At 37.5% G+C, this 12,869-nt stretch overlaps 1 long non-coding RNA gene across 13 annotated transcripts in view; it reads left to right on the top strand.

Annotated features, from left to right (window-relative positions):
• LOC137495912 (uncharacterized) overlaps positions 1 to 12,869 on the top strand; it is a 453,250-nt gene that overhangs the window by 119,395 nt on the left and 320,986 nt on the right. For 11 of the 13 annotated variants that reach the window (XR_012407549.1, XR_012407545.1, XR_012407547.1 and 8 more), the window contains one exon: positions 247 to 516. The exons of the other annotated variants lie outside the window; for them this stretch is intronic. This is a non-coding gene — a long non-coding RNA (uncharacterized lncRNA). The remainder of the gene's footprint in view (positions 1 to 246; positions 517 to 12,869) is intronic. 13 annotated transcript variants of the gene reach the window in all.

The following is a 12,869-nucleotide window of genomic DNA, read 5'->3' as shown; positions in this document are numbered from 1 at the left end:
AACTAACCAAAACAAACTAGCTAAAACTAAACTAAAAGAAACAAAAACAAAAAAAACTAATTGAAACTAAATGAAACAAAAAAAAAAAACTTAAAAGGAAACAAAGCTTAACTAAACTAAACTAAACTAAACTAAACTAAACTAAACAGGTTCGAAAAAGTCAATGTTTGTTTGGCCACCATGCTTTTTCACTCCTCCATTTGTCCAATAAATAATTAAAGTCATCATCATTTTTGAAATCTTCAGACTGATGGTCTCAAGGAGTCCCAAAAAACCAGACGAAGAAGCTAAACATGCTGATCCACACAGCCTCAAGTCTGAAGCAGCGGCGTCCATCATCAGCCTGGAGCAGAAGAAGTGCTAAGCAGACAGAAGCAGAACACAGAGTGACCCGTCAGTGTAAACCTGAACTCAGCAGCTCTGCCTCAACTTTGATAAGATGTCATCACTGCGCTTTGCTGCATAAATACCACGCTGTCAGGAAGGATGAGGTCTGACCTGCCATGCCTGGACACGGTAAGAGCTGATGGTGCTCCTGCAACACACAGACACACACATTCTACACACTCTTTTCAACATACGCACAGTCACACACACACAGATCAAATACAAAGAGGGCATATCTGAATGTGAGCTTTGCCACCTTTACCTCAGAAGGCTTCCTGTGGCTTCAGAAGTTAGATCTGCTCCTCTGTGCCAAAGGATTACCGTATACATTTAAATTTTAAGCAGGACTTTGAGACATATCCTAGGAAACTCTTTTTAAAACATGAACTCTTTTTGGGTTTGTGTCGACATATTCTAGCGCTTACAACTCTGAACTTCTTGTCCACCTATAGCACTGCCGAAAGTGATCTGGAAAAAGAGGATTATTCAGAAGCCACCGTGGTTAAAATGTCATAACCTTGAGTAGTTTTACATAGTGTATGGCATGAGAGTGTCATAACAGAGATACATTTACATACTCTGAAAAAAAGTGAAACTACTGTGTTTTCATTTAAAGAACCATTTTACATTGGGTTAAGTGAACAATTCTGGTTTCTGATTATAGCATGTTTTATTATATTTGCCTTAAAGCAAAAAGTAAATTCTCTAGGTGGAGTTAATAACATTAGTTTTTCCTTCAGGTAAGATTTTTACTTTTAAGCTATGCAGTTTTCATGTCATGTGATTGACATGTTTATGTATTTCTAATGTGAGTTTAAACACCATCTTGTCTGGCTTTTATAGCTATACTGAGAGCACCAGTTCATAGTTTAATTCATTACTGAAAATTTTAATAACTAGCAATATCATAGACTAACATTATGTGTATTTATTATAACTTAGTCAAAAGTACGGCTTTACTTGGATTTAGATTTTAAGTCGAACCAAATTAATTAAATTAATTCATTGTCTATAAAAACAATATTTGACAAATTACAGTAATTTTTTTTGGGTTGACTAAATTTATCTGGGTTATTTGATCAAGGTTAATTTATTTTTTTTCATTTGTTTATTTGTTTTTGTTTTTTTTTCATTTATTTATTTATTTATTTATTTATTTATTTATTTATTTATTTGTTTAATTTATTCTTATTTATTTTAATTTATTTCTTTTATTCTTTATTCTTGTTTATGTAAAGCACTTTGAATTGCCACTGTGTATGAAATGTGCTATATAAATAAACTTGCCTTGCCTAATAACTTGCTTTTTTAATGGAAGTTCCCTATAAATATATATATATATATATATATATATATATATATATATATATATATATATATATATATATATATATATATATATATATATATATAATTTTATTATTATTATTTTTATTATTATTATTATTATTATCAATGCATTCATCAATCATCTGTTCTGACTGCAGATGTGAATGAATGGCAGAAGAAAGTAGTTCCTCATACAAAAGGATTTTTGAAACTGCGTTTTATTTTTTTATATATACATAATTATGCTGTTGAACTGTTGTGTAAACACAATATCACACTTGTAGCAGTGCAATGCTGTATATTGTCAATGGTGGGACACAAATGCATGCCTCGCATCAGTGCCGATATACAGCCATATCTCACTGCTACTCATGTGATATTGCATAAATAAATATACAGTGGCAACGACTGCCAAAACTAGTTCGTTTGTCAGTTAGCTAGTTAGCAAATCATATTCAATAACCAGTTCAAGCTGTTTAAAATCCCTGACAAACAATTCATTCATCCTTTCATCAACCTCCAGTGTAGGCTCAGAATTTATTTATTTATTTATTTATTTATTTTGCGATTCACTCCCATGAATCAGTTCAAACAGTTTCAGTGAATCAGTTCAAAACCTACACATATGATTTGTCCATCAACAGCAATAATCTGACATTATTCACAAAATGTCGCTACCCATATTTTAACCAACATGGTTCAAATGACCTGTCTGTGACAGTCCAGGAAGGAGTTGTGATTTGCTACACTGAAAAAAATTATGCAGATATGATTCCTTGAATTTACTCATTTTTTTATGTTAAGTGGTTGTAAACAATTTATTTGTGTTGAATTTAAACAAACAAATTAAGTTAAACATTATCAAACTTAATTTGTTTGTTTAAATTCAACACAAATAATTTGTTTGCAACAGTTCTGCATGCAACACTTTTTTCACTATAGTTAGTTACATTGTTGTTTGGGAAACAAACACCATTTATAAACATGGTGTATGCACATTTTCCCCCGTTTTGTGCTTATCTCACATTTATAAATGAGATCCCAGATGTTTGTTTCTCAAACAACAATTTAACTTCCCATGCAAAAATTGCAAACAATAAAAAAACAAACTTGTTGGGAGAATGTCCACAACTGTAAATGAACTCAAAGTAAATATATTTAACTTTAATATTGACTTATTTGAACCATGCACTTTAGATCATCATATTAGGCATAATCATTAATAAATACATTTTAATTTATTCTGCTGTTTGTTCTCTTTTAGGAAGGTTTCTATGCAAATGTTTTAAATCAGACCCCTGATCAACTGATTTCATCTACACTCCAAATTACTATCATGTTTGTTTTGATACACACATTCTTTGTGGTCAGTATTGTTTACGTTCATTAGCCAGAAGTACCAAGAATTACAGCAGTTGTGCTTTTGGGATTCGTAATCTCCATCAGCCACAGACGCTAAAAGTTTTTTAGGAACATTATGCTGTGATATTCTTGAAAGCAGAAGTGCATTACCGACAAACAGCTTGCGAACAGTTAATGTCCTCATATGGTGATTAGAGAAAGTAAGAACGCTTTTTTTTTCCTTCATTCCCTGGGCATAGCTAAAAGTGAAGTATGGTCGATGTTTAGAGAGCGGCCTGCCGTTCGTTATTTAATCTCCTGGAGGAATTGAGGATCAGTGTTTGATTAAGACAGTCGTTTACGAACAAACAGAGCTGACAGCGCGATGAGCTCTTGACAAATTGGCTTTGGCGCTAAATTCATTTATCTTACGACACTTTTTTTTTTACTCGCAACCTCCATCGAGGGGCTTTCCATTAGGATACAAGCAAAAAATAAAATAAAATACGACGGTGATAGAGAGCTAGGGGAAAAGACGCAGGTTATATTAGCATAAATCAGCAGGCCCATATGTGCAGTAGAGCAGCTGCTCCGAGCCCTATCCTATGATGCAACCCTATGCCCATGTACTTGTTGCAGAGTCAGAAGGACTAGCTTTGCCTTTTAATCCTCAGCTCCGACAAATTAAATCTGCAGGCTAGAAAGACGAGAGGCCGCGATCATTTTCATTTACTATTTAATTGATCTCTTTTTTTGCCAGTGGTGGTCTCTCTGGCTCACCCTTTTTTTTTTTTCAGTCCCACCGCATCAGTCTCAGATCTCGCTTTAACCTGGCAGAACTGGCCGACTCCAAATTGAATCTGGCCGGGAAGATGGGGAGGGCTTCTCATTTGAGACTATCTTTAGAAAGAGGGCGTTAGTGGAGACTCCCGCTGGGCTGGAGAATGTGAGAGATAATCATCACGCACGCACACACACACACACACACACACACACATATGCACGTGTGCAGTAAAACATACACACATGAATTCACACACACACACACACACACACACATACACACACACACACACACACACACACACACACACACATACATACATATCCCAAATCCCCTGTCCTCAAGGCGCCAGGAGTTCTACATCTTTAAAACAGTCAATTTTCTCCCAAAAGTGTGCCACCTGCTCTTGGCAGCTGAAAGGCTGGCACAGGGGAGATAAGTGAGAGGCAGCACCTGAGGGATTTGGAAAATCTGCTGCAACTCATCAGATTTTCCTGCTTTGCACTTCTCAAAAGTTCTGGTAATCACAGATTATAGTCTAGCCTTAAACGTAACTATATCTGCGTATGTAGGCGCTTATACATGTGTGTGCGCGCGGTGAGGTTGTGTGTTTGAATTAACCTTTATCACGCCCACGCTCGCTCAGAATCTCAAATTGTATATTAAATCCTGCCAAACAATAATATATAAACCCGTGCACTTGAATCAGCTCAATAGCACGGCTGTAAGGAACAGGTTTGTTACCATGGCAACAGCATAACATTATTGTTACACTGTGAATGCTGGGTTCCACACAATCGGTTTGGGTTGGGACAACATGAAGAAATTAAGTTAAGTTATTAGTTAATTTAAGTGGATTGAACATAAAACATTTCCCAGAGATGGAAGGGCATCCGCTGCGTAAAACATTTGCTGGATAAGTTGGTGGTTCATTCCACTGTGGCGACCCCAAATTATTAAAGGGACTAAGCCAAAAAGAAAATTAATGAATGAACATAAAACCTTTAAGTTGTGCCCCCCAAAAAACTAAAGAATTGTGTTGTTTCAACTCATTTTAAAATACGTATTATGAACTAAAAGCAAACTTAATCTTATTATTATAGTGTACAGTGTAAAAAACGCTTGGTTCCATAAATAGTCTATAAAAGATATGGACGTAGTATTCGTGACGTCACCCATAGGTTTCTAAATAGCGCAAATGAAGCTACAAGTATGCGTGGTCAACTGTCGCCTTTTTGTACGCGCGACACACCAACCGAGGCTGACCAAAAAAGGGCAAAGAGGCCTCAGTGGAGCTAAAGATGCCTGATAGTATTTTGTTTCAACTGGCTTTTCTTTGGGAGAAACGCTTAATGCTTCATTACCTGCAACTTGTTTGTATTCTGACCACATGTGCTTGGTTGTATACTATATCAGTTAAAAAACACTTTGAACCACTAAGCATTGGTTGCAAATTACTTCCAAACACAAATATAGTTTGTGTTAGTAAATGCAAGGCTAACTATGAAATCCAGGCTTAACACTGTGTGACAACGTTTCAGATGACTGTTTTAGAGCCCACAGCTAATCAATCTGTCAGATTCTGGAGTGCATTACAGCTCTTAATAATAAATAATCTTAAAGAAAACAAATACATTTATAGAAATGGTATACAAGTATATAATTTCACTCACCTGGGAAATGGAGGCAACTTGAATGGCTTTGAGCACAATTAAGTGCAAACAGAATGCCATATTACCTGATTATTGTAAGAAATAATTCCAAAAGGTGATTGACTGTGTAAAGCCACATACAACAACACAAAAAATGATGTTCATGCCGAGTTCAGTGGCTAATCAGCCGGAATCAGCTGAGGTGAAGTGATGGCGACCAGCGAGACCTAGCTGTCACTCACATGGCCACGCTCTTAGTTATGCAGACTTAATATAACTTAATATAAACAAAACGGATTAGTTATAAAAAAATTCACCCCCTTACAGTTGTCATAAAACCATCTTTTGTACCAGGCTGTTAACATGTTTTTATCAGCTGTAAAATTGGCCAATTTACCATTGCAGTCAATGAACATCTGGAGTTCCTTGAGAGTCGATGAATTGCTGTTTCAGTTACTTCCGTATTTGCTTCATGAGGAAAAGTGGGAGGTTGCGGCTTGATTCCACACAATTCCTTCATGTTAGCCTAACATAAATCTATTAAGTTGACTTATTTTTTATTTTTATATAAACTTAAGTGGATTGAACGTAAAACAGTTTAGTTGTCCCCATAAGAAACTTAAGAACTTTGTTGTTTCAACCCAATTTGAGTGGTTTGTTTATGAACTAATTTCACGAGGATCACATGCTTATGATTGACCACAGCTGGTGCTGCATTAGCTAACACTCTGCACCAATCAGACCATTCCTAAGTCACTATAAATAACCAGAGTTTCTTACCTCAGTCATCTTCATCTTGAAGAATCCCCAACTTCTACACCTACTCCTCCAGCTCTTTCCTAGATAGGGCAGCCCGGTAACTCATAACAGCAAAAATGCCACTGCTTCAAGTCTTTACCAGGCCAGTCAACATTTCTGTGTGGAGTTTACATGTTCTCCTCGAGCTTGTGTGGGGTTCCATGGTTTCCTCTCATCATCCAAAGACATTTGACATAAGTGAATTGACTAAACCAGCGGTGCGCAAACTCACTCCTGAAGGGCCAGTGTTTTACAGATTTTAGCTCCAACTTGCTTCACAACACCTGCACGGATGTTTCTGGAAAGCCTAGTAAGAGCTTGATTAGCTAGCACAGGTGGGTCCAATTAGGGTTGGAGCTAAACTTTCAAGGACACCGGCCCTCCAGGGTAGAGTTTCGGCTACACCTGGACTAAACCATAATCATAGATGAGCTCTTAGTCCGCAAGATATATCTCCATAGCAATTTCTAACATTTCATTAGCCATAAACAAGCAGACGAGTTCTCGAGATCTACCTGAGCTCAAGCTCCCCTCTTGCCCTTCAATCGAGAGGGAGCCCAGGCTCGAGGATCTTCTGAGCTCAGGGCTCTCTCCTGGGACAGCATGTCAAACATTCATCTTTATTAAAATAGATGTAGGTTGTGTCAAAACAGCTTAACATCGAAGTTCTAGTAAATTAAAATTGTCAGTCCAGTTTTCAGAGTTAAAGTTCAGTTTAGTTCAGTTCAGTGTGGTTTAATTTTCACTGCTGAAAGTCCAAATAGTAAAGAGCAAATACATCGATGAGCAGCTCCACAAGTCCCAACCAAACAAGCCAGTTGCGACAACGGTGAGGAACAAACTTCTTAAGTCTGAACTCTTGAAAAATAAGTACTTTAAGCAAACAACAATAAAGAGTCTTAATTTTTGTGCCTAGGTAGTTCATCTGCACTAAATGAACTTTTTTTGGTTTTCGACCCCTCTCAATTTGAGTTGGAACAAATCCAAATTGCAGGACATTCAGAAGGGTAACCTTTTAAAGGAAGTCATTTGTGGGGTGCAATCTGTTGAGGTTCGTTTGGCACAAGCCAAATTGTCTATTGCTGCCCCGAGCACAGTTAGGCAAATGTCACTCTCTTTAACACTTTTTAGACAAATCTCTGGACATTATGCAACTTTTATGAGGGTGTGTGAGGAAGTGAGCTTAATAATAGGCTCTTGAGTGTCAGATTAGTGGACAGAGATTTCACTTGCTCTTTAGGGCTGGTGCTTATGCTTTTTATATACTGTATGTATATATTATTTCATGGCGACCCAGTGGCTCAGTAGGTAGTGCTGTCGCCTCACAGCAAGAAGTTGTCATGTCTGTGTGGAGTTAGCATGTTCTTCCTGTGTTCGCGTGGGTTTCCTCCGGGTGCTTCGGTTTCCCCCACAAGTCCAAAGACATGCAGTATAGGTGAATTGGGTAGGCTAAATTGTCCATAGTGTATGAGTGTGAATGAGTTTGTGTGGATGTTTCCCAGAGATAGGTTGCGGCCTGAAGGGCATCTGCTGCGTAAAAACAAGCTGGATAAGTTGGCGATTCATTCCGCTGTGGCGACCACGGATTAAAGGGACTAAGCTGAAAAGAAAATGAATGAATTAATATTATTTCATCAAATTAAACATTTGATTTACTGGTGATTTGTGTTACTATCAACTTAAAGGTTGAGGGTTTGATACACATATTGGCACATTGTAACTTGGAAATGCAAAAGGTCATTGGTTCGATTGCACTGACACAATGCATGCTTGGAGTGCAAATGCTGTGATTCCTACATTTACACAATAAAAATGTATAACTTCAAATATGATCATGAGTTTAATTCCCATAATGCCACAATCTAAACATAAATGTTTTTGGTCTGGCTAATATACACACAAACCTTGCATGTGACTTGTAATAGTTTTGAAAATCATAAAAATGAGTGCAAAATTATAACCAAATCTGTAAAGTTCTGTACCATATGTCATGAGTTCTATTTTCTATTATTTTTCTTTACTTTCTGATTAATCATTTAAAGTTTAGTTGAACAATTTCCAGGTGTTATTGTGATTTCCATGAAGTCATTTAAACAGATACATTAAAAATACTCTAAATATATGCTACAGCTTATTAACTAATTTATGCATTTGCTTATCCAAAGTGACTTAAAGATTATGAGAATTTCCAAAGAAATCAAACCATGACCTCGGCATTGTTAGTGTCATGCTGATTTAGCTACAGTAAGGCAATTAGACGTAACTAAGGGAGAACAGAAAAACATCATAGGGGGAAAAAAATCTCTGAAAACAGAATAAACGGCACAGCAGTCAATTTACTTGAAATAGCTCAAAACAATGGAGAATGCAAGAATAAACGGCAAAGAACTGAACTGAAACTCTGGGCATTAATTACTAGAGATAATTAAACTATATCAGAAACAGGTGTGGAACATAATTAGTAACCATAGCAACAAGTTGCAAAAGCAAACTCTGGGGAAGTTTTGAACATCAAACAAGAGTCCTCAACATAAACGAAACACAACATTAAATTAAATAAAATTAAAAATACTGAACTCTGACAGGTACAAACATGCATTAGAGATTCAAATCCATGTCAAAATTTCTTATCAGCCACTATAAGTAAATAATGTACTTAACGACTTTCCCGCTGTCACCAGTTTGTCCAGTAGCATGCCATGTACGTCGACTTGAGATGCAGAGGAGTTGACTATGATGATGGGGTTCAAGTCTGGCAAAGAATAGTTCTAGAAAGACTGGTATATTAACGAAAACTGCAAAAAACATACCTCCTGGGACGTATTTGGTCTTCTCCAGAAATGTATATAGGGGTACATTTTCAAATGAGCCTCTTTTGTGTTCAACAGAAGAAAAAAAAGTAAAGGACGATTAAATGATGACAGAATTTCCATTTTTGGATGAGCTGTCTCTTTAAAATGGTTTACAGTATTTACTTTTTCGATTCCCTCCAGCATTGCAGTATGACTCTCTGTGTGTGTGTGTGTGTGTGTGTGTGTGTGTGTGTGTGTGTGTGTGTGTGTGTGTGTGTGTGTGTGTGTGTGTGTGTGTGTTAAGGGGGGGTGTCATAATTAGACCTCCCGCCCCATTCCACAGTCAACATGACAATCAAGGAGAAATTTCATAATCTCCCCCAAACCTCTGCTTTTTGTCAACACTATATTTCATTACATGCATCACTTCACTTTAATAAAGCAAGATTATCTTCTCAAGGCAACACAAACACTTTCACCCGTCAGCGCTGAAGATACGCACGCGACCGAAACCACACACACGCGTAAACAATCTCTCACATGCACAGTCAAATACTCAGCACTGTGAATACATTTGTAAATCGGGCTGGAAAATAAAGATTCATTTCAATTCTAGAATGGGATAATTATCAGTGCTGTTTGCTAAGGCAAGCGTCACTATTGCTATTACTCATAGCCATGGTTAGTGATTTGAACAAATCCTTAATTCCGTGTTTTAAACTCAAGAGTCCTGTGCAGCTTTTGCTCTTGATATCTAAGAATGACGCCTCAATTATGTGAATTGCTAAGAACAGGTGTGCTATTACTGTTCTAAAGCAAATTGGTGGACTTTAAATGAGTAAGAAAATATATAAAGAACATTTTGTGGAATGGAAAATTCCCAGGGATATACTGAAGGTTGTTCATGAACCATAAATATAAAAAAAAAATAATAATAATCAGATTTTTAAAATATGAATGCAATTTGTTTTTGCAACAATATTTTATATTCTATATATAAAATGGGAAGAAATTGCTCATTTAATCAGGACACAAAAAAAGAAATAATAATGCGCAATATTTAAATGGATTGTCAATGCAGTTTGCATCAGGTGGGTCTTTGCCTCTGCATCAAGCATTTCAATTCACCGTGAAACAGAAATTGCAGAGACTTCCATTTCAGTTTGTTGATGTACTGCCAACTCAAACTAAATATTGAGCAGGGCTTTTATTTTTGTGCATCATTCACTCATAGCAAACTAACGGTAAGAGAGGGTGTTAATATACAGTTGCCAAGGAAATCCTCAGAAAGATTGTCAACAGAATGACCTTAATTTAAAGCAAACAAAGTCATTTTTTAATGGATTAACTTGCACCGATTAAGGCAATTAAGGCAAGCCAAGGCAAGGCAAGTTTATTTATATAGCACATTTCATACACAGTGGCAATTCAAAGTGCTTAACATAAACAAGAATAAAAAAAGGATTAGTATAAGAAAATGAAAACAAACAAACAATAAAATTATTAAAAACTGATAAAAACAGATTAAAATGTTGTAAAACAGGTTATAAAAGAATTAAAAAAAAGAAAAGAAAGACATAATAGTGGGATCTGTCGGACGCAGCACAGTGCTCATTCAGTACAGGCACAGCTAAACAGATGTGTTTTCAGTCTTGATTTGAATGTGCCTAATGTTGGAGCACATCTGATCATTTCTGGAAGCTGATTCCAGCAGCGAGGGGCATAGTAGCTGAAAGCTGATTCACCCTGCTTTGACTGAACTCTTGTAATTTCTAGTTTATTTGATCCTGCTGATCTGAGTGATCTGTTGGGTTCGTATTCAGTCAGCATATCTGTAATGTATTGAGCTCCTAGGCCATTTAGTGATTTTACAAGTAATAATACTTTAAAATCTATTCTGAATGTATCTGGGAGCCAGTGAAAAAGACCTGAGGACAGGTGTGATGTGCTCTGATTTCCTGATTCTGGTCAGAATCCTGGCTAATTACTTAATTGATGAATAATATTGCAATAAACATTGCATATTTTGATTTCACGCAGACTTTAAAATATTTTAAAGCAATCCGTTGATTACCCTACACATATGTAGGCTGTTAGCATTTAGAATTCATGATTGAAAAATCAGTTTTAATAATTTTTTGTAAATTTATTTTGTAGTATGCACTGTAAAAAAATGAATTACTGTAAGATATCAGCAGTTATGGTTGCTGTAATTGAACCATTAAAATATATATTAACATAAAATACATTTCCAAATTTTTTACTGTGTTTCTTTTTTTTTTTTTTTTTGTCATACGCCATCTTTTAAGTACTAACATCAACACAACACAAATTTGTGCCACAATGGAAAACACAACCATAAGCATATATACTAAAATATACTAATATACTATATATGTAACCCACCAGTCCTACTGCACCCAGTCCAGGCTCAGCTGAGATCGAACTGGTAAATTTCTTGCATGGGAGTCGGTTGCTCTAACAAGAAGGATAATGGCCTCTAGCATCTGTTGCTAGAGCACCTTCAGAGGTCAAAGGAGAGAGGTTTACCTGCAAATCACTTCGCTAGCTTGCCTCCGTAACACATACCCACCTAAACCTCACTCCCATCCCGGACGAGCCCCGATCTGCGCTGGGCTAGAATTGAACTGGCAAGGAGGCTGAAGACCATGGCCTCTAGCATCTGTCTCTAGGGCACCTTTATAGGTCAGAGGAGTGAGATTTAACTGCATGGCACTTCGTTACACTCACCCCCTAAACCTCACTCCCATCCAGGGCGAGCCCCCATGTGTAACCCAACATTCCTACTGCACCCAACCCATGCTGAACTGGGATTGAACTGGTAATTCTTGGCTTGGGAGTCTGTTTCTCTAACAAATGAGGCTATAGACCATGTTCCCTAGCATCTGTCGCTGGAGCACCTTTACAGGTCAAAGGAGTGAGGTTACCTGCATAGCACTTCGTTAGCTTGCCTCCATTACACTCACCCTCTTAACCCTCACTCCCATCCCGGACGAGCCCCCTTGTGTAACCCAACATGCGTACTGCACCCAACCCATGCTGAAAACAGATCGAACCGCCGATTCTTTGCATGGAAGTCGGTTACTTTAACAAGGAGATTGAAGACCATGACCTCTAGCATCTGTCTCTAGGGCACCTTTGGTCAGAGGAGTGATACCTAACTGTTTGGCATTTCGTTACCCTCACCCCCCTAAACCTCACTCCCATCCCAGACGATCCCACTCATGTAATCCACTGATCCTTTTGCACCCGATCTGCGCTGAGCCGGAATTAAACAGGCGATTCTTTGCATGGGAGTCAGTTGCTCTAACAAAGAGGCTAAAGACCTTGACCTCTAGTGTCTGTCACCAGAGCACCTTCAGAGGTCAGAGGAGTGAGGTTTCTATGCATAGCACTTTGTTAGCTTGTGCTCATCACACTCACCCTTCTAAACCTCACTCCCATCCCGGACGAGCCCCCATGTGCTCTGCGCCCAACCCACGCTGAACTGGGATCGAACCGGCAATTCTTTGCATGGGAGTCGGTTTCTCTAACAAGGAGGCTAAAGACCATGGCCTCTAGCATGACGTGTCATGCAGAGAATTGTAGGAAAATTAATTTATGGTTATAGGAAACTACTGTAGATTATACACTAGCATTTTTTGTAGCAAGTTTTCTTTACCGTTGAAATCACTTTATTTTTACAGTGCGGTTTTTAGGAGTACATCAGTGCTAGCAAGCCCATCCAGATCTATCATAAATGTTTTGCTCATTCAAGCTCCCTAT

This window comes from Danio rerio, chromosome 6 (genome assembly GCF_049306965.1).
Source record: "Danio rerio strain Tuebingen ecotype United States chromosome 6, GRCz12tu, whole genome shotgun sequence".
NCBI classification, from domain to species: Eukaryota; Metazoa; Chordata; class Actinopteri; order Cypriniformes; family Danionidae; genus Danio; species Danio rerio.
Note: the sequence above shows the minus strand (reverse complement) of the source record. Positions and strands in the feature narration are given on the sequence as shown.